Source organism: Oryctolagus cuniculus, chromosome 4 (assembly GCF_964237555.1).
Source record: "Oryctolagus cuniculus chromosome 4, mOryCun1.1, whole genome shotgun sequence".
Lineage (NCBI taxonomy): Eukaryota > Metazoa > Chordata > Mammalia > Lagomorpha > Leporidae > Oryctolagus > Oryctolagus cuniculus.
The window spans coordinates 62,693,838-62,715,347 of record NC_091435.1 but is presented as its reverse complement, the minus strand read 5'-3'; the positions used below and the strand labels follow the sequence as shown (position 1 = coordinate 62,715,347).

Genomic DNA, 21,510 nt, shown 5'->3' with positions numbered 1-21,510 from the left:
TGCCTCCCCGTACCTTCCTCCCCTGCCGCTGCTCCCCAGGCCCCACCTCCCCGGCAGCCGAGCCCAGGCTGGGCTCCACGTACTTTCGCCGCGATGAAGTTTGGGGCTCCCCGGGCGGCCACGAGCCGCCCGCCGGGCGTGAGGGCTCTGTTGTTGTTTTCCTCCGGCTGCTCCAGCCCGCGCCCCGGCTCCCGTGCCCCTCTCGGGCGGCGCTGCCTGTGCGCCGAGAGGTGCTGGTTGCAAACGCAGCCTGGCACCGGCTGGCCTACTACTCCCCAGCCCGGCCCCCAGCCTCCCGCTCGCAGGGCACTGCCTCCGCGCCCCCCGCCCCCCGGGCCCCGCCGGCGCGGCCGCCGCGACCCTCGCCCCCGACCTCTCCCGACCCAAAGTTTTGGCGGAGGGGGAAAAGTGCCCGGCCCGCGGGCCGGCTGGCGGCGGCTCCGGACGCGCGGGGTTCCCTCCGTCTTCCTCAAGTCCACCCTACCGGCTGCCGCCGCTGCTCCTGCCGCGGAGTCCTTGGGGCTGCAGCCCGGCGGCTCGCAAGTGAGTAGGAAAACAGAAAGTGCGGGGAGAGCGCCCCGGCAGGGCTGGGGATGGGGGGCGCTTACCTAGCGGGCTCGCCGGGCGTGAGGGCGTGTGTGTGGCTCGCCCTCCGCGGCCAGTCAGGGTTCCTCTATGGGAAAGTGGAGAGGAGCTCGCGGAGCCGCTCTGCCTCCGCTTCACTGTACACTGTTCCACATACAGTACATGCAACCCGGAGAGACTGAAAACACTCATTTTATATAAGGCAGCCTGCCATTGGCCCGCGCCAAGACGGACGGGCCGCGCAGCCAAACAGAAGGCCCGTTACACCCAAACACACGCACACATACACACATTTTACAGAGACACACAAAGATCATCACATTTTCTATTTTCTAATGTTCGGGACCTGTAGACAGTGGGAGAGGACAGGTAGAGAGGCCCAGCGGAGAGGGCTGAAGGGCAAAAGCCCTGTCTGCACCAAGTTGCAAGGCTTGAAAGTGGTGTCCTTTTGACTTGGGAGGGTTATGGTAATAAACTACAACTCCACTGGATGTGGAAGTGAGGGTTTTTTTTTTTTTTTTTTTTTTGAATCGCTGCTGTGGGGTGCCCCATGGAAGAAGCGTGCATCGTGTTATGATTTACAGCCTGGCCTGGCTCACAATTTCCAAGAAAGGCTTTTATCAGCTTGGATTTCTTTGATCAATGGGTTAGCTATCACCTAGGCCAAAATAGTCCAAGATAAGTTTATTAGGACTATGATGCCTTGGAGTTGTTCATGCCTGATTCATGGGTGACTCCAGAAAAATCCATACGACAACACACGGGAAACAAAGATACACATTGCGCTGAAACAGCCAGTCTACTTTTAGCAGGTGAGAGGGCTGCAGTCACCTGTGTGGCCATGCATATGGTGCTGTAAGGCAGAGTAAGTCATGGAAGACCAGCTGTGACCTTTTGCCTTAAAAATAGAACTTTTGATTCAATATGTTTGTATTTTGCATACTTCATAGCTGCTGTATAAATATAGGATTCTTACTTTATGTATTTCACATCATATGTGACCATCATGTCGGGTAACTTTTGGAGATAGCGAACCTTTATAGAGGGCTGGACTTTTCTCGTTCTTTTTTTCCCTGCAGTGCATCTTTGGCAGATTATATTTGACACTCTGATATAAGTCAGTCAACAGGTTGCTGGGGAAGAGCCAAAAATGGGAATTAGGAGGGAAAATCTCTAGACTCAACTATTTAACTACTTGAGCAATCTTGAGCAAATTATTCAGTTTCCTTAATGCTCAGATTTGCTTTTTTGTTTTTGCTTTAGGATTAATATAAGAACGTATTCCCAGATTCCCTTCATTAAATGTTTTTGCAGCATCTACTGTGTGCCCATAGACATTTTCTTGGTTCCTTCTGTGAATTACTCTTCAACAAAAGCATTTTGAAAATTAAATACACACCATGATTTTATGACCTAGATGCATAGCCTTAAAACTTAAAGGAAACTAGCATAAGAGAACTTATTTCAAATCCTCTTTTATTTCCTGGCTGCCGTCTTGAGATTTTTGTCTTCCAATGATAAAGTAATCAAGTGTGTGTGTGTGTTTGTGTGTGTGTGTGTGTGTGTGTGTAAGGGTGCAAAAAAGCAGCAGATACAAAGAAAAATTAAGTTTGTGAAGTTTGAGGAGAAATGTCGTATTTACAAACATGTTTTTCTTTTTAGGGAAAATCATTTTAAAGGGAAAAATATAAAATTACAGTGTTTTAAACTGATAATATTAACAGTTACAGTAATAGTGTTCTGCACTAAGTTAACAAAATGAACAAAGTGTTTTTTATCCACACTACATAGCTGTCGGGTCACTGTTAAGTATTATCATCTCTATCCCATAAAACAAATGAGGCAGAGACAATTATATAGCCTGCTCAATGTAAAACGGAACGCCAGTAGAGAAGGAACTAAAACCCAGAATTTTAATACCCAGCACAAATTTTGAGTAACTTGAAAGCCTTTCCTTCCAAGTGACAAACTTTGGGAATATAAAGCAAGTGGAGGGAAAACAAATTCTTGGGATTTTATTGTGCTTTTTTTGAAGAAGAGCAAGAAATCAACAGGAGTTGATAAATTTAATTGCTAGATGAAATGTTGTGAATTATTTGCTAGCATTGAAAAATATAAAAGACCAGCCTACTCCCCGCCCCTTCCCCCAGCCTGACCATAGGAAAACAATTTTTATTATTTTACGGTGGCAAAGAGATTTTTGTTTGAATTATGCTTATCTTGGCAGAATTATTTGGAGCCACCATCTTCAAACTTTTAGACCATGTTTTGCTATGGGTAAAATGTGTGAGCAGGTAAATGCTGTACATGTAGATTTATGTACGCATTTTAAAATACACCACAGTATGGCTATGTTACTTATTGTAATACAGCATATACTCACAAAAACAAAAACAAAAGGAAAAAACATATGAAAATTGAATATCAGTTTTAATTTCTTTCTTAGTCCATAGAAGTGTGGACTCCTATGATACGGTCTTAGCACATTACATTCCACTTTGGAGGCCTCTAACGGGGGGAGGTGTGAACTGAGCAAGACCAATGTGGGAGAACATGAAGAAATGTTTTGAGGTGACTCCTTGCTAATCATCACTGCTACTGGAAAATTGGTGGATAGACAGAGCCTTTAGAACTGGGAGAATGACACCTTTTTTTTTTTTTTAACACATTATCTATTAGTTATGTGCTTCTGTTAGGCATCATGTTGTAGTATAGGCCATAATTCAGCATTCTTTTGCTGAGCATTGACTGAAGGGTTTTAGGCACTTATGGAAGCCAGGTCATAGAAAAGAAAAATTGCCTGTTCCTAAGAGAAGCAATAGAATGGAACTCTAGTTTCCTACTTGTTAGAAATTGTCTAATTTCCTACTTGTTATAATTGTCTTACATCTAAGTAAGGAAAGTGGCTCAGAACTAACTTTAATGTAGTGTTTTACCATTTAGGAAATCCGTTTAAATTTTTATTATCTCAAATGAGAATAAATGTCAAGAAATTTTAAAAACTAGTGGTGCTCAAAATTTTTAGATATCAAGAAAAATCATAGCTTTTATAGTTTATTAATTTTATAATGTTGGACTATGAAAATAGACATAATTGTTGGTTACCTGAGTATAATGGCATTAAAAGAGGTCAGTTCTCTTCTTTCTTCTTTTCACATTTGATGATCAATCACAAGCTGACCTTATATAGTTAGCATATTCTTCCTTCTCATAGACTTGATTTTTATTATCATTTTATGTGAGTCCTTTGTTGTAACCATATAAATAATTTTGGAAAAGTAAATTTAAATATATATGTAAATGCATATATACAAGTATCTATATTATTTAAATATATACCTATAAATAATTTTATTTCCTTATATAATAATTTTTTGTACAAATTTAGTTCAAATCCTGATTTTTCCACCTCCTAGCTGTGTATCCTTGGAAATACTCATTTTTCACTTCAAAACTCAGTTTCTTTATTTGTCAAATGAGGAAAATAAGAGTAATCATAAATAATACATGTTAAATGTATAAGCCTGAAGCATACTAAACATTCAATTATTATTATTTTTAATTTCTGCTCCACAGAAGGTTTTCTAGATCTTAAATATCATATCAGTGAAGTTTATGGAACCTGTTGCAACTTATTTGCCCAGTGTTTGCAATTGTCTTTAGCCTAAACTTTTCCAACCTCAGCATCTCTGCACATAAAAAGACTGTCTGGTTGATCACAGGATAAAACAATCAGCTTATTAGGTGGGCATTGTTAAACACCTTAAAAAGCAAACTTATCATAAATCATTTCTTGAAATAAGCCTTGTTTGGTGCATGGAAACTCTAGTTGCAGTGATGAGGGTCTGTGTTATATAACTATTTATGACTTGTACTTGACCTTGCTGAGCTTTACATTTTTTTCTCTATAAGAGAAAAATATGGAAAATTGTACCTCTTTCCTAAGGGACTAAAAATTGGAACTCAGACAGTTGAATTGCTTCTTAGCACCAAAGCAGAGATGCAGAATCTGGAAGAGAATCAGCTTCTACTGGGTCCCAACAGAGTTAGGGATAAAAAAGAAGAGAATACCCTATTTTTCTAGGGTGGCATTCGGGAAAGCATTTTGGAATTCCCTCTCCTGTCTTCTGTAGCATTTTATCTATATTACTCTTAAGACTTCAAATACCTTGCCTTGTAACACATTATTTATGTATTGATAGAGATCTTCATGTGACGACAGACAGCTTGAAGAAACTGATGTTTCCCTCAACGTTTTGTTTTCCAACAGTGGATAGAACAGTAACTAGTACATTGCCTAACTTGTAATAGTAACTCAACAGAGATTTGGTCACTTATTTTGAAGTGACCAAAAGGAGCAAAAGCAAGCAAATGAAAATCATACATTCTAAGAAAGCTCAGCCAGAAGTCAGGGAGTAGGGGGGTGTCAGAGAAGTGTTGGATGTTCCAGATAAATAGTAAATGGAGGTAACACAGTCCTTACATATATTAATTTTCCGATTAACTTTTATATCTAAGATAACCTCACATGCTCACTAAAATCCATGTGAGGTAAGTGAAACTGAAGGACCTCCTAAAAAAAAATGGAAGCAGGGAAAGTTTAAATTATTCCTTCAATATCATACAGCTGGTAGTAGAGTTGGATTAGTACAAAGGTTCTAGACTCTTATAAATTCTGCAAGCTTTCTGCCTTTATTTGGTAGAGGAGAGAGGGGAGTCACTTAAAATTCATAGCATTAAAGTAGCCCTGTAAGTGGACAGTGATTTCACACTAATGGGTTTGATCATGAAATCAGTAAGCTTCAGCATTATCAGGAAGGTGCTTCTAGCAGTCATCCCATTAGAGACTTCAACAATATCCCAACAGTGAGCCTCTGCTATGATATGTCCAGCTCCTGGGGACGCCCTCCTTCTCTAGTCAGTCTATTTCACCTTCTGACAGTTTCAACCACTGTAATTTCTTCTGATACTTAACAGAATCTCGCTCCTTTTATCAGTTGTTCCTTTGTCTACACTGTTGGAGTCACACAGAACAACATACTCCCTTTTCCACGTTGCACTTGAAATACATGAAGGTGCTCTCAAGACTTCCTCCTGCCTTGAGCTATGCCTTTTCCAGACTCATTTTCCCAGTTCCTTAAAACGTGTTTTCTACCAACCATTCTCTGTTCTTGGTCTCCTTTCAAACCATACCTACTGTTTTTTTTGATGCAGCCCTTCCACTGTAATAAACGGAGCAGGTGAGGGCTGAGGCAATTTGCAATACAGTATGAGCACAGTTCCTTCATACAATGTTAGTGGGGCCTCAGATAGAATTCGCTTTTTTTTTTTTTGGTAGTTATTTTACCAAAAGCACTCTACTGAATGATATCGTCAGTCGAAAGTTTTTTGAAATGTATGTTGTTAAACCATGCCTTCTCTATTCTGTGTTGTATAATTTATGTTGAAAAAAATCAAGGCACAAGTCACTATAACCTTGGTATTCTCTACTGGTTAAGAGCCAAGACCTTCAATTTATACTATCATAGTTTAATATCTTGGCTCCAACTCTACTAACTTTGTGAATTTGGACAAATTATGTACTTCTTTTTGTTTTAGTTCTTCATGTTTAAAAAGGATGATAATAATATACTTCTTAAGGTTATTGTAAGGATTAAATAAAAGAATATATGTAAAACACTTAAAACAGCGCTTGTCATGTAGTAAGTACCCAAAAAATAATGATAGAATTTTCTTTTCTTTTTTTAGCTGATGAGATTCAGCCCTGCATTCCATTTGCCAATATCTTTTTATATGCTGATTATTTCATTCAACACATTTTCTTATTGATCTCACCATGTTTGCTTGATTCACAAATTTCTTGTGTTCTTTAACAGTTTTCCAAATCGTTTTCAAAAGTATCGTCCAAAACCAATTCCAAAGCATGTGCCTCCCAATTGGTTAACACTGATCCATTAATCAAGATTCTCATGGCCACAGTTGTTGAGCCTGTCATAAAGCCATCCGTTTTCACCTAAGTTTTTGTTATGTAAACCTAGAGGCGTGTTTTGAGAATATCATTATGCAGGAATCATCAGAGCTTTATTTGAACTTGACAGATTAGTATATCATCCTAGATTTCTTTATAAGGAATAGAACATTGCAGCCTCAGTTGAATCCCCTTGCCTGCTCCAGTCCCTCTCCTCTATTCTCCCAGCAATGGCCCTTATTTTATAATTTTATTCTTGTATTATCCATATATTTTGTAGTCTACACATGAAGTTATTTGATATGGCTCTATCAAAAGGCTTTATGAATTTTGCCATTCACTAAAGTTATCAGAGAGGAGTTCCTTTGTAAGTGGGGTATAACAACTCTGGCTAATTAGGATGAAAAGAGGAAATTATGGAAAGATAAGGGATAGTTCTTAGAAATAAAGGGAAATCTGGAGAACAAGATCTCAGAAAGCCCAGGATCAGTGTCACCTCCTGAAGCTGAGATCATTTTAGCTTAGGATATCTTCACTGTGGTGAATTTGTTTAGTCTTTTTTTAAGAAAAGAAAATGTCTATTTGAAAGCTAGAGCAGCATACAGAGAGAAGGCTTCCATCCACTGGTTTACTCCCCACACACCCGCACCAACCAGGGCTGGGCCAGGCCAAAGCCAGGAGCCAGGAACTCCAACCGGGTCACCCACATGGGTGGCAGGAACCCACATACCTGAGCCAATGTCTGCTGTTTTCCCAAACACATTAGCAGGAAGCTGGATCTGAAGAGGAAGTGGCTTTGATTCCAGGGGTGCAATGTGGGTGTCCCAGGTGGCAACTTTACTGTCTGTACTACAAACTCTCTGCTAGTTATTCCTCATGTCACTGAGTAGAGTGAAAAGGAAGAGTTCAGTTGTCCAATGTGTTGTGCTTACCCTTTGACAAGAGTGAAAGAAGACACTTTTCTTGGCCCTCCCACCAAGATCACATGGTTACATAGTGTGGGGAGGTGGAGCAGTGGCGTGGGGAGGCAGGAGGTTGAGTTAGGAAATATTTAGATGGATGCAATGTTTTGGTAACTTTCTAGTTCTTTATAAAGATTCACAGGTGTCCATTTTATAATGCACATAAGTGTTACATTATTCTTTGGTATGTGTCAAACATTTTTAAAAATAAATGTAAACTTTAAGAAAATAATAGAAAAGAAGGTTGAATGCAGAGAAGGCTTCTTGAATCTCAGTGTAAAAGTAACTATACTAAGAGAACGCAAATAGATACTAGACAGGTTAAAAGCAGGAGATCTATAAAATCTCCAATAACCAGGGTGTACCTGAGCTATCCATTTATTAACTGTATTACAAGAAGCCTAGGTTTAGGGGCCACTGTCATATCATAGAGGGTTGAGCCAATATCTGCAAGGCTCGCATCCCATAGAGGCAGCAGTTTGAGTCCTGGCTGCTCCACTTCAACCCAGCTCTCTGCTAATCCACCTAGGAAAGCAGCAGAGGATGGCCCAAGTCCTTGGGCTTCTGCACCCATGTGGGACACCTGGAAGAAGCTCCTGGCTTCTGGCTTCATCCTAGCCCAGTCCCGGCTGTTGCAGCCATTTGTGGAGTGAACCATCAGGTGGAAGATGTCTGTCTGTCTGTCTGTCTGTCTCTCTCTCTCTCTCCATCTCTCTGTAGCTCTACCTTTCAAATAAATAAATAAATCTTTTTTAAAAAGCACAATGTGTTTAGACTAGCTTCAGTGTTCCCTTGCTGGATTCTAGTGGTTGATTCATCCTACACACAGGTTTTACCTTCACTTACCTGTCTTAGGTAGGTTTCATTTTGTTTCATTGGCCATAAAACCTATTCAGAAAAAAGGGAAAGTGATTGTACGACTCTTTGAGTTCTCTCCCAGAATTCAAGGGTATTAAAAATAACCAAGTGTGGAAACAAAAGTGTACTGCTTCAGGGTCATCAGGTGTCAGTGCCACCAGGCAAAGGATGAGGACTCAGCTTTAGGAGGGCTGCATTTTTGGTGTTTGTAGGTAGAAGGTCCTCTAAAGTGAGTATGCAGATGGAGGGAAATAGCAGGTATTCTGCACAGCATGTTCTAGACTCTCATTTGCTACCTAAAATTTGCCAAATCCTTTCTTCCACCAACATTAGGAAATTCAACTAAAATTATTCAGAATGTTTATGAGCTATCCTTACAACTGTTCAGAAATACATTAATTTTTACATATTTGTTCACTATACTCCTTGACTTAGGAAAGGACTTATATTACTGTTCAGCAGTTCAGTCTTAATTGCATGATTTCTCAGTGCTCTCAGGTACTCTAGAATCTAGGAATCTCAACTAATTTAGAGTGTCTAGGTGGTCTCCAATTTTTGAAAGCTTATTTTTTACTTCCTATTACATTCTGCAGCAATCTACTCAAACTAGCTAAAGAAAAGGAGGATTTCTTAGAATCCCTACACAGGTAAGGTTACAGCAAAGAACAACCTACAGAAAGCTATAACCGAAAGCCCCAAATGAAGCAGGATTAACAGGGCTCGGAGATGGGAGATAGGTTGGAGCCCAGGAGCTTGTGCAGAGGTGCAGTTGCTATCCAGGAAGTAAAGTTGGCTAGAAAAGCTGCTTTTCTCTGCAATAGGAAAGGACAGACATGAGAGGCATGCAACTGAGAAGTTAACTAAAACAAGGATGTTTTGAGGTGAATGAGCATAAAATAAAGGAGAGGGGAGTTTTTGTTAAATGCTGGCTTTTGTATGAATTTATAGCTAGGCTCACCCCCACCATATATGAGTTACTAACAAAAAGCAAATATATTGAAGCTGACCTAACAGAAGGGTAAGATAAAAAAGATTACCATGAGTGCCAGTGTTGTGGTATAGCAGCTTAAGCTGCCATAGGAGGCACATATGGGCACATGTTCTAGTCCAGCTTCTCCACTTCCAATCCAGCTTCCTGCTGATGCACCTGGGGAAGCAGCAGAACATGGTCCAAGTCCTTGGGACTTGTACCCACATGGAAATGGATGGAAAGGCAGAGACAGAGAGACAGAGATATCTTCCACCCACTGGTTCACTTGCCAAATGCCTACAAGAGCCAGTGCTGAACCAGGCTGAAGCCAAGAGTCAGGAACTCCATCCAGGTCTCCCATGTGGGTGGCACAGGCCCAAGCATTTGAGCCATTATTTGCCCACCTCCGGGGTATACAATAGCAGGAAGCTGGATTGGAAGAGAAGGTGCCAGGACTCTAACTGGCACTCCAATGTGGAATGTGGATGTCCCAAGCCAGGGCTTATCCTACAGTGCCACAATGCCTGCCTCTAGTCCTATGTTTCATCATAGTTTTCGAGTGAATTTCTTCTTTATATGTGTATTTTTTAAAGTTAACTGTAAAGCAGTCACAGGCAGGCCCTTCAGGAGGTGTCCAGAAGACATTGTGAGTGTGGAATATGTCAGCTCTATGGTTGTTGTTGCCCCAGAACCAGACAAGATAGAGATCTGGAAGTCAGTGATATTGACAGTCCTATGCTGTGTAGGCCTACACTAATGTATGTGATTGTCTTAGTCTTTAACAGAAAATTTGGAAAGTAAAATAAATAATTTTTAAAAATAGAAAAAGTGATGTAGAATAAAACTATAAGGAAAGAATGTATTTCTGTACAGCTCTGCAGTGTGTTTGTGTTTTAGGCTAAAAGTTATTACAAATAATCAAAAAGTTTTAAAAAATTACAATTTTTGTAATTGTTAATAAAAACAATTGCAGTAAGTTGAGTCTTTTTTTTAAGATTTATTTATTTATTTGAGAGGCAGAGTTATAGAGAGGGGGATAGACAGAAAGAGGCCTTCTATCTGCTGGTCCACTTTCTAAATGGCTGCAACAGCTGGAGTTGTGCCTATCCAAAGCCAAGAGCCAGGAGTTTCCTCCAGGTCTCCCACTTGGGTTCAGGGGCCCAAGCACTTAGGCCATCTTCCACTGCTTTTCCAGGCCTTTAGCAGAGAGCTGGATCAGAAGTGGAGTAGCCAGGACACAAATAGGCACCCATATGGGATGCCAGCACCACAGGTGGAGGCTTGATCTACTATGCCACAGAGCCGGCCCCAAGGTTTATTTCTTACTGAAGAAAAATATTCTTATAAATTCACTGAAGCCAAGTGTGCCTTGTTTATAAAGTCTGTGGTGGCATACGGTAATGTCCTAGGCCTGCACATTCCCCCAGCACTCACAGCAACTTCCAGTCCTGTACACTCCATTCATGGTAAATGCCTTTTACACAGAGGCCATTTTTTCTCTTTTAAACCATATATTTTACTCTACCTCTTCCATCTTTTCTATATTTATATACACCAGTTCTCCACCAAGTTCATGGAAAATGCATATTACAAAAAAACTATGCGTGGATGTCAACATTTTCTGTACCAAGATGAATTTCTCTGTTAATTCCACATTCCTTGAGTTTTTTAAAGTACTGTGGTATATTTAGATACCCAAATACTTAGCACCGTGGTACAGTTGCCCACCATATTCAGTACGGTAATATGCTGTAAAGTTCTATTCGGCCCAGGAGTGATAGTGATAGGCTATACCATTTGGTCTACGTATGTAGTCGACTAAACCATCTAGACTTGTGAAAGTGCACTCCATGATGGTTGCACAACAATGGAATTACCTAAGGACACATTTCTCAGCACATATCTCTGCTGTTAAGCAATCTACTGTATTGTTTAGGGAATAATGACAAGGGGAAAAAAGGTCTGTACATGTTCAGTACAGGCAAAATTTTGTTTTTCAAATATTTTTGATCTGTGCTTGGTTGAATCCACTCATGCAACCCGCAGATACTGAGGATGAATTGTATCTACCACTTTGAAAAGAAATGTTTTCTTTTTCCATCATCTAACACTTTTCCTTAAAATACCATCTTCTGCCTTCAAAACTTCTAAATCTGTTGGGTTGATAAAGTTCTCTTTCCTAATATCAGATTAACTGTTAGGAATTGGCTAAAGTGCTGACCTCTGCCAGTACTACTGAAGGGAAAATAACTTGAATAATTTGCTCTTACAACATAGGAGGAAGGGGCAGAAGAAAGAAGAAAAGAGTGATGTGGCCAGAGGAGAGGGGAGGAATAATATACCCAAAACCTGCTTCTAGGTAGGCAACTGGGAGTTCAGAGGGCAGAGAAGCTTCCCGAAGTCTCTTCAGCAACAGCTGGGTCTCAACCCCAGATGCAGAGATAAGGGTCTTTCTGCTTTCCAAGTCCCCATCAACTCTGGAGAAAACCAGGTCAGTGCCCACAACAAGGTCAAGCCTACCCTCTGGCTATCCTGTGTGTCCTGCTTTCTAAATCTTAATTACTGAGTATCCCATTCCTTCTCTTCTCCAGTCACCTTTTTTTTTTTTCTACTCAGAGGAGAAAAACAAGCAGCAGAAAACACCTCACTTTTTATCCCCACCACCGTATAGAGGATAGAAGAATGAACTGAACTCCAAGAGTTACCAAGATTCATGGGTTAGTCATTTAATTCATTCATTCAGTAACATATTTGAAGTGTCTTCTCAATACTCAGTATGATGGTTATTGCAAGAGACACCAGACGTGGCACCTGTGTCAGTGTTGCCCGTGGTCCAGTGGCAGAAACAGCTGGAATCTGTTCCTCAGAACTGGGGAAGAGGCAGAGCTAGTCACTTGTCACACTGGAAGAATTATAAAAGAAGAACAAACCTTAGAATCTGAGGGTGCTAAGGGGTTAGTTGTTTTAAAAGTAGAAAAGTTTTCCTTAGTTGGCTAAGGAAAAAGATGGGATTATGGGATCTTTAGAATCTTAGGTTGGTTTTATATGCTAAATAAAAGAAAATGCCACTTTGGGACATGTCCTTTTTCTGGTTTGTGTGGTCACTATTATTCTTTTTAAACCCTTGGGTTTGTGTGTGGCAGTGAGTGATTGGGAAAGATGATTTTACTTGATACAGAAATTTCAGTAAGAGCCTAAAATGTATTAGGAGTTGCAGAAAAAAGAAAAAACCCTAAGTATTAATGGTAATAGAAAGATATCTCAGTGAATATTGCACATTGGAGGTTTCGGTGGCAGCTACATGGAGCAAAAATATGCTGGCAACAAGAGTGACTATTTCCATAAAGATGTCTGGTAAGAGTGACAAACACTGGATATTGATATAGATTTTAGTTTTTGTTTATATTTTTGGGAGACATAATTACATTTTGATTTTGTGTCATTTCTTATAGAATAGACCTCTTATTCTACTGGAATTGTGTATCCTCAGTAAACTATGCAATTTGTATTGATATTTGCTTCATCTGTGCATGTTTATAGGGTGGGTATGAACTAAGGCTCCCAGTGGAGGCAGAATGGCTTAGAGCTTAAGAGCTGGTACTTCTAGATTGACAAAGATCTAGATTCAAACACTGGCTCTGCTGTTTGCTAATTCCATGACACTGGACAAAGGTTTTAGCCCTTCCAAGGCTCAGACCTCAGTTTCCTGAACTGTGAAATGGGAATTATAATGATTCCTATCTCTAAGGGTAATTGCAAAAATTAAACAAGATGATGGAAATAAAAACAGTTCCTGACAGTAAGTGTTACTTGTCATGTAGAATGATGTTAAGTGTGCAGTGAAATGGACCTTTGGAAGACAAACAGAAATTTTATCTTCTGAGTATGATAATCAAATGTTAGAGAGATTTAGGAGGACCATTCTTTGAAGATTGCTAAAATCTAATTTGTGGGCATGGGAATTACAATGCATAGGATGAAATAAATATTCCCTTCTGTTTCATTACAAAAGAGAATGTTGTTCCCAATTATTTAGGCAACATTGGCGAATTCCAGCGTATTTGTGTACTTCTGACTTGATTCATTCAGCATTCTTAATGTGTGTCTGCAGTAGATCAAGAACTCATTTTGAGCCCCAAGTCCCCAATGCATCCTTAGTGCTTCTTAGTCTTATGATAGCATTTTTTAAAGTGTGGCTCATCAGAATCACCCAGGTAACTTATTAAAAATTCAGATTCTTGGCCTTCGTATGTGAAAAAGTCTCTGAATTTTAAATAAATACCCAATCCAGCTGTTCTTTTATGAACATCTAAGCTTAAGAAAGTCTAGACCACACAAATTATGGTTTTCAACAAATAAGCTATACTCCCAAAGCACTAACAGGTTGTGCTTACTATTTAAATAGTAACTTGTATAAAATATTTATGTGACACACCCTGACACCTTCACAGACTATAAAACTTTTTGGTCTGCACCGTGGCTCAATAGGCTAATCCTCCGCCTGCAGCGCCAGCACCCCAGGTTCTAGTCCCAGTCGGGGCACCGGATTCCGTCCTGGTTGCCCCTCTTCCAGTCCAGCTCTCTGCTGTGGCCAGGGAGTGCAGTGGAGGATGGCCCAAGTGCTTGGGCCCTGCACCCGCATGGGAGACCAGGAAAGTACCTGGCTCCTGCCATCGGATCAGCGCGGTGCGCTGGCTGCAGCGCACCAGCCGCGGTGGCCATTGGAGGGTGAACCAATGGCAAGAGGAAGACCTTTCTCTCTGTCTCTCTCTCTCACTATCCACTCTGCCTGTCAAAAACAAACAAACAAACAAACAAACAAAAAAAAACAAAACAAAACTTTTTGTTGCGCATTAACAGCAATTTCCAAATTACTTGTTTAATAGTGATTTACTTTCTTTCCTAATCTTCAAAAATAATTTTCTTTCTCCACATGTTGTGTTTAATAGCTAAGTTTTCACCTTATGCTAGTCACTGAAGTGACTATCGGATGGAACAAAAGTGAAAAGCCACATGATTGGGATCCATACAGCATCCCAGATTATTGTAGCCTCTCTTCTGTAGGCAAACCTTTCTCTTCCCAGCCCTTATAAAGTCTTACACAGCCCCTTCCTTGTCATGGTAACCTTATGAAAGAGGTAAAATTCCATTTTCATTGGATCATAGGAGGAATGTACATCGGGACTTTCAGAAAGTTCATGGAAAATGTGTAGCATGAAAAACCTATGCATGGATTTTGTTTTAAAATTTTTGCATCAAAATAACCTTTTTAATTCCACTTTTCCATGAGTTTTTTGAAGCATCCACTTATCTTATAAACTTATGGCTGATCCCTGTTAATTAATCTTAATCACTTGATTAAAGCAGTCTTTGTGAGCTCTTTCTACACATAGAAGAAGTTTCTAGATTCCTCTCCTTGCTTGTCTGTAAGTTCCTCCTCCAATAATGAGAAGCCTGGCTCCCACTGTGTACCATCCATTTACTTAAAACATGGTTAATTCCATCACTACTAGTATCAGAACAACTTTTTTCAGCTGTTGTGCACTGCTCATGTTGAGTTTCATTTCCTTTAGTCTTACAGACTCCACTCATTTCCAAAGTTACTTAGATCAGCACCTTCCTACCACACCCCCTTTGGTGGGGTTGTTTCCTACACTTGTAATTACAGTTAGCTCATTTTGGTCACATTTTGCACTCCATCTTGGGATTCCTTCAGTCTCTTACATGATTTTTTTAAATCTATATATGTTAAATTTCATTATTTGGCTGTAAAATTCAGCAAGTTTTGACAAATGCTTAGTATCCTGTATCCATTATTATAGTTCCATATAGCATAGATTGTCCATGCTAAAAATCTCTTGTTCTCACCTATTGAACCCTCCCACTCTCCTGAACTCCTGGCAATTATTTCTGCCTTTTCCAAGATTTCATATTATTAGAATCACACAGTGTAGCCTCTTTAGATGGACTTTTTTCGTTCAACAATATACTTGAATTATTTTCATGAATTGGTAGCTTGTTTACTTTTTTGATGAATACTTTTCCATTGTATGGATTACCATAGTTTGTTCATCTTTCTATCTCTTTGATGCTTTCTGTCTTGATCTATGATTAGGATCTGACTCTACTTCTACAAATGTGTTACTCATGAATGCAGTAAAATGTGTATTTCCATATTCTGGTTTGAAATATTTGTGTAGAAATGTTTATATGAGCTAAGGGATGAGGAGGAAAGATGTCTGAATTCAGGGAAAAGATAGAGAGATCTCTCCCTTATATTGCTTGATCCTTAGGTAGTTAGAGATTAAGAGGCATATGGAGGCATATCTGATGTGTGCTGCCTACAATATGTTGAATCTGCAAGTATTTAGCTTGCTAAGCTTTTTTCTACTGCCTAGGCAACATGACATATTTTTCTTAATGTTTGTGTTTTGTTTGTTTGTTTGTTTGTTTGAAAGGTAAAGAAAATAAGATCATCCCCTGCTGGCTCACTTCTGAAATATTCAAAACAGCCAGCACTGTATCAGGCTGAAGCTAGGAGCAAAGAACTCCATCTGGGTCTGTCATATGGGTGAGAGGGACCCAGGTACTTGAGCCATCACCTGCTGCCCCGCAGCGAGTGCATTAGCAGCAAACTAATATGAATATGGTAATTACATAGTATGCTAAGTGTAATTAGTACTATGGAAAAAAATAGAGTAAGGCTATGGGAACTGAGTGTAGGGGAAGAAGTGTTTCCAGTTTTTAATGAAATGGTCAGAAGAGGTCTCACTGAGTTGTTTAAACATAGAAGGAATGGGAAATGCCATTTTATGAAGTTTTGTAGACTCAGTGTAGTTGGGCAATTTTAGGCAAAAATGAGAGGGTGGAATGCCTACAATAAGTGAGAAATCATTTTGAATTTCTCCAGTGCAGCAGAAAGGCACCAAAAGGAAGCTTGTGGTGTTTGCCCATGATGTGGTAAGAATCACCTCTGTTTCTCCCTCTAACCTCGCTCCCCCTATCCTTTAAGGTCATAGAATCTTCATCCTTTCCCCTCTTGGTTTCACACCTCAGGACCTTGAGTGATGGATAAATTTATCAGAAAAAGATGAAAAATTAGAACTTTGATACATGCTATATCTCTGTTTGATATAACCTATAGTTTCTATAATGTAAAAGTGTATGTTTTATATAACATGAAGCTAAAGCGCTTAGTAACTCAGGGAGAAATATATAGCTATGAATCTGTGATTAGATTTAATCTTTGGGAATTTTTATTAAAGTATAGCAGCAAAAAAAAAAAAAAAATTAAAGCCTAATAAAGTGAGGAGAGTACTGCAGTGGGATTCAGAAGCCAGGATCTGCCACGGCCCTGCCACTGTCATCCAATAGTTCTGTGGCCAAGATTTTCTCAACTATGAATTGAGGATGAAGAGATGTGACCCTTCTGCCTCTCCAATTCCATGCACCTTTGAAAAGCTTCAAGAAATGTCTTATTCTAAAGCAAGTATGATGTGTAGGACTATAATCTCTTGGTTTTCTGTTTTATTAGAAATTGTTATTAAGGCAATTCGTCCTTTTTTTGGATAGAAACAAGAGTAGAGTGGTAATCTTCTACCTGTTATTGGTACCTCTTTACCAGTCATGTTGTAAACGGAGAGAATATTCTTTTTTTAAAAGAGATTTATTTATTTGAAAGGGAGAGTTACAGAGAGAGATATCTTCCATATGCCAATTCATTCTCCTGATGGCCGCAACAGCCAGGTCTGGGCCAGGCTGAAACCAGGAGCCTGGAACTTCGTCTGGATCTCCAACATGGGTGTCAGGGGTCCAAAGGCTTGGGCCATCTTCCATTGCCTTCCCAGGTTATGAAGCGAAAGCTAGATCGTAAGTGGAACCAGCCAATATGGAATGCTGGCATGACAGGTGGTGGCTTCACCCACTGTACCATGACACTGGCCCCTGAGAAAACATGTTAATCACATTGCTTACCAGCAGTTTTATCATACATGTAAAAACTTCAAGGCCTTACTATCAGATGTTAGCTATCAAATGCTTGAAATATTTCAGCATTTATATAAAGAGACTTTCCAGTGACCTAGGCCTGTGTTCAAGCTCTCAAAACCTTTAAACCATTATTATTTTTAATGCTTATTTATTAATTTATTTTCATTTATTTGAAAGGTAGATTAATAGAGAGAAAAAGAGATCTTATATCTGCTGGTTCACTTCCCAAATGTCCACAACAGCCAGAGCTAGACCAGACCAAAGCCAGAACCCAAGAACTCCATCTCGGTCTCCCTCATAGGTGGCAGGGATCCAAGTATTTGAGGCTTCTTCTGCTACCTCAGAGTGCTCATTGGCGGGATGCTGGATGGGAACCAGGTACTCTGATATGGGGTGGGGTATGTTAACCTGCTGAACCATAAAACCTTCCTGTAACCATTATTATTTTTATATCAGAGTTAATTATGTAAGTAATATTTTATAACAAGCTTCTATTATAAGCTTTACTTTATATGGGAAGAAATTGAAATACACATAAGGCCCACTCAAAAATTCAGTTATTCCATCATTTCTAGTCCAGACCTTTCCTCAATCTTCTAAACTAGGAATTGGCAAATCTGCTTTCCCTTCCTCCCTTCTTCCTTCCTCCTACCAATTTATATGGTTTTATGTTTTTATTATTATTTTACTTATTTGAGAGGCAGAGTTAGAGAGAGATAGCGAGAGATGATCCATCAGCTGGTTCACTCCCCAAATGGCCACAATGGCCAGAGCTGAGCCAGGCTAAACCAGGAATCAGGAGTTTCTTCCTCATCTCCCTCATATGTACAGGGGCCCAAGCACTTGAGCCATCCTCCACTGCTTTCCCAGGCACATTAGCTGGGAGCTGGATCAGAAGTGGAGCAGCCAGGACTTGAACCAGCACCCATATGGCAACCAAAGCTGCCACCTGCAGCACTGACATCCCATATAGTCACCAGTTCAAGTCCTGGCTGCTCCACTTCTGATCCAGCTCCCAGCTAATGTGCCTGGGAAAGCAGCAGAAGATGGCCCAAGTGCTTGGGCCCCTGCACCCATGTGGGAGATCCAGAAGGAGCCCCTGACTCCTGGCTTTGGCCTGACCCAGTCCTGAGCATTGTGGCCATTTGGGGAGTAAAGCAGCAGATAGAATGTGTGTGTGTGTGTGTCTTTTTGTCTGTCTGTCTCTTCCTCTCTGTAACTCTTTCAAATAAATAAATAAATATATCTTTTTAAAAAAATCTGAAACCAAAGTAATCCATAAGTGATTAGGATAAAATCATGGATAGGCCAGAACAGTGAACGATAGACTGACCAATAAGGAATGATTGCCAGAAGACTATAGCACTGCCCCACCAAGGTTACCACTGGAATGATTCAGTTCAATATCTTGCCATCCGCTGATGAGGAATTGGGAAGGCAACTCTGATGCTGTTGCCTTTGTGACTGCCTCTCAATGCTTATTGAGCCAGAAGTGGACCCAGGTACTCTTCTGTTGAAAAAGGTCTCTATGAAATGGTCTGCCAGTAAAAAAACAGCCAGAAATGCAGGAAGATGCTCTCAGCCCCATTGTAGGTTTCTAAATCTGCACCTATTTTGTGGATTCAGAGCTGTTGCTGCAACAAATAGCCTTTAGTTTTGTAGTCTTTGCAACACAGGGAGACACCCTAGAAGTAAAGTGGAGTTAAACAGGCCATGCTGCAGAATGTGTCACGTATACTAAATCAATGTTACCATCAGGTCAAGGAATGACAGTTGGTTGGACTATCTAGAGCAGTAGACCCTAAATATTCAAAAGTGATTCCCTTTTTAATATGAAAATGTTGAGCCCAAGGGGCTAGCCTTGTGGCACAGGGGGTTAAGCCTCTACCCTGCTGCACCAGCATTCTATATTTGAGTGCTAGTTCTAGTGGCTGGCTGCTCCACTTCCCATTCAGCTCCCTGCTAATGTGCCTGGGAAAGCAGTAGAAGATGGTCCCTGACATCCACATGGGAGACCTGGATGTGGAATCCCTGGTTCCTGACTTTGGCCTGGGCCAGCCCTGGCTGGGGGGGCCATTTGGGGTACAAACCAGAAGATGGAAGATTTTCTCTTTGTCTCTCCCTCTCTTGTCTCTATCATTATGCCTCTCAAATTAAATAATAAATCTTTTTTTTAAATTTATTTGACAGAGTTAGACAATGAGAGAAACAGAGAGAAAGGTCTTCCTCCCATTGGTTCACCCCCCAAATGGTCACTGCAGCCAGCGCTGCACTGATCGAAGCCAGCAGCCAGGTGCTTCCTATGGGTCTCCCATGCGGGTGCAGGGGTCCAAGCACCTGGGCCATCCTCCACTGCCTTTCCAGACCACAGCAGAGAAATGGACTGGAAGAGGAGCAACCGGGACTAGAACTGGGTGCCCATATGGGATGCTGGTGCTGCAGGCAGAGGATTAACCAAGTGAGCCACGGTGCCGCCCCTAAATAATAAATCTTTAAAAAAAATATGTTGAGACCCTGATGCCTAGGACAACAGTTTTATTTTAGCATCCTATAATTGAGGAATATATTTTAAGTACTTATATTAAAACATAATTTTATTAATCACAATAGCAAATATATGCTTCTGAAAAATAATTGTGCTGACAATAGCTCATGTATACTTCATGTATCACAATATGTAAACTCATTTGGGAGTAACGTATATACAGTCAGTCTCATCATTTGTTCAGTTAACAAATAATCCATAGACTTATAAACTTTTCAGTAGTGCTTAATGCCAGTGTTTTAGACTCACAATTGGATACCATTGAACTTTAACAGTTTATTATATGTGTTGAGGGAGAGGCAAGCAAAAGAGCTCTCGAAGAAGGCTAATTTCTTTAGATATTAACAACTATAAGGTGATGGGTAATTACAGAATTCTGCACAAGGTAAGAACAAAATCTGATTTTCATGTCAGAAGGTCCACTCTGGCAATGGCTGGTGGATGAATTGAAAATGAAAGAGTGCAGGCAAGGATAAAATGAAGGAGGCTATAACACTAATCCACATGGGAAAATCAGGGGTCTAATAAAGTACATAGGTAGTACAGATGCAAAGAAACTGGTACAGAAAAAGAATTGATGGCTTATTGATATATTTGGTGTGACATAGGTGAATACGAGGAAAAAGGAAAGCAGCTGTGCTTGGTAACCAAGTAAATAGGAAGTACAGATAAAAAATGATCCATTCCAAGATCTTGAGCAATATGTGTGTGTGTGTGTGTGTGTGTGTGTAATTAAATACAAGTCAGTAAAGTGAAATGAGTGAAGTTCAAATTAGGAAGAACTAACTGCTATATTAACAAAACCCACATCTCAGTGAATTATTACAATAAATATACATTTCTCATTGCCATTACAGTCCAATGGAGCACTTAGGTGTGTGCATTTGATGATGAGAGGGAGACAAGTCCTGCTCTGTGCCATTAAATCTGGGGCTCAAGCTTTTTCATTTACTTGCTCCACCATCCCTTAGGGCCACTGGGTTGCCTACATTCATCAGGACTGAAATTAGAGAACTGACTTGCAAAGATCTTATGAGCCCAAGCTTAAAAGATGGTACATCACTTGTGTACACTTTCCATTGGTTAGGACTCAGTCTCTTGGCACATCTAACTGAGTTGGTCATGAGAAATATAATCTAACTGTGTGCCACAGAAAAAAAGAAAGCGTGAGTTTCAGGAGCTCTCTCTGCTATAAGTATATATTAGGTTATAAGATAGAACTCGCAGAATTTGGAAAGACGATTGCAGAGAGTGATAAAGTGATCTGAGTTTAATTAGGCAATGTCTAAATGTGATTGATGGAACAGAGAAATGTGAACCACTTAATTGCATTACTAAAGAAATTCTGTGTTCATATAGTGTGGAGTTTGAGGAGGAATGAGAAAGAGTAATACAGTTATTGAGTCTAGAGATGGAGGAATTATCACTACTCCAGCACTGGCTGGCTGGGGGTACTCTGCTTATTCATGAACTAATCATTTACTAAGTGATTGCCATTTTCCATGCACTGTTCTTGATACTGGAATAGAAACTAGTTACCCTTCTGCTAGCCAGGTGTATCCCTAGAATGCAGTATATTTCTAACAGGTACTCATGGCTTGTAAATCCAAACCTTTATAGTACTCCATTTGAT

General features: G+C 40.2%; 1 protein-coding gene across 21 annotated transcripts in view; it reads right to left on the bottom strand.

Annotated features, from left to right (window-relative positions):
• The window catches only part of BBX (BBX high mobility group box domain containing), a 289,118-nt gene extending 288,318 nt beyond the window's left edge, over positions 1-800 (bottom strand). For 3 of the 21 annotated variants that reach the window (XM_051819094.2, XM_051819093.2, XM_070072060.1), the window contains exon 1: positions 609-800. The gene's annotated coding sequence lies outside the window, so the exon portion shown is untranslated. The other 18 variants (XM_070072040.1, XM_051819089.2, XM_070072059.1 and 15 more) reach the window with 13 other exon arrangements.
• Between the last annotated feature and the right edge of the window lie 20,710 nt (positions 801-21,510).